The sequence below is a fragment of the Belonocnema kinseyi genome, chromosome 8 (assembly GCF_010883055.1).
Source record: "Belonocnema kinseyi isolate 2016_QV_RU_SX_M_011 chromosome 8, B_treatae_v1, whole genome shotgun sequence".
NCBI lineage: Eukaryota > Metazoa > Arthropoda > Insecta > Hymenoptera > Cynipidae > Belonocnema > Belonocnema kinseyi.
This window is the reverse complement of record NC_046664.1, coordinates 112,530,738-112,531,800: the sequence shown is the minus strand read 5'-3', so window position 1 is coordinate 112,531,800 and position 1,063 is coordinate 112,530,738. Positions and strand designations below refer to the sequence as shown.

The window sequence follows — 1,063 nt, the reverse complement described above, 5'->3', positions numbered from 1 at the left end:
TTGAGGAATGCAAGAGCCGAAAGAAAACTACGTTTAAGTACAAAGCTTAATAATAATAGATGTAAAAAAATATATTTCAACAATCAATTCCAACGGCATCAGTCGGTAACTTTGTACACGAAAATACGAACTCTCTAGAGCCTCATCTAGTGGCCGCCAGGTTTCATATTTTCGTGTACAACGTTACCGGCTGATGCCGTTGGAATTAATTGTTGAAATATATTTTTTTACATCTTTTATTATTAAGCTTTGTACTTAAACGTAGTTTTCTTTCGGCTCTTGTATCTCTCAAAGTTTGAGACCGATATTTTATCTATAAAAAAAGTTCGAACGTTCAAAAAATGTTGAGGTTCAGAAAAAAGATAAAATAATTTTCAGTGAAGTTCCTACCAAAATGCAGTACCTAAACGTATTTTATTGTACTCTAATAAATCTTCCAAAGTTTCAGCTCGATATCTTATTTACAAAAAAAGTTCTTAGGTTCAAAAAAACATTCAGTGAACGGAAAAAGTGAGGTCGGTAATATAGGTATTTAGCTGTGTCACATGCCTCCAGAAAAATGAGCGTTAAGATAGGCCATTACCACACCGTCCTGGTATATATATATATATATATATATATTGCATATTTTCATCTACAATCATATCAACAACATTGAATTAGCAGAAATTACGTCGCAAAGTGTTATAAATCATAGAAAAAACAACCAAAATCCCACACCACAACATAAATGGAGAAATGAATGTAGTAAAGCAAGATTTAGTATCCCAAAAATCTAAGGTTAAATATTAGCTGGCCTTCGAGTAATTTGGGGGATGCAGAAAACAAAACACAAGAATGATCGGTCAATGATCATCATTATTATCAAAAAATATTCACTGCATAGTACATTCTCGCATAATTTCGATAAAGGGCTTTCGGACGCTCACTTTTCAGGGGGCTCTATAGTTTCATAAAATATATTTTTACAGTCCGCTGCACTAATCTTGAGGTTGAATGTGTCCAGGCATGTGATGACGTCACGTAACCCCAAACAGAAGCCTCGTCGGTGAATATTACCTCG

At 34.1% G+C, this 1,063-nt stretch overlaps 1 protein-coding gene across 6 annotated transcripts in view; it reads right to left on the bottom strand.

The window, feature by feature from the left end:
* LOC117178954 (male-enhanced antigen 1) overlaps positions 1-1,063 on the bottom strand; it is a 7,782-nt gene that overhangs the window by 4,912 nt on the left and 1,807 nt on the right. The gene's annotated exons all lie outside the window — the stretch shown is intronic.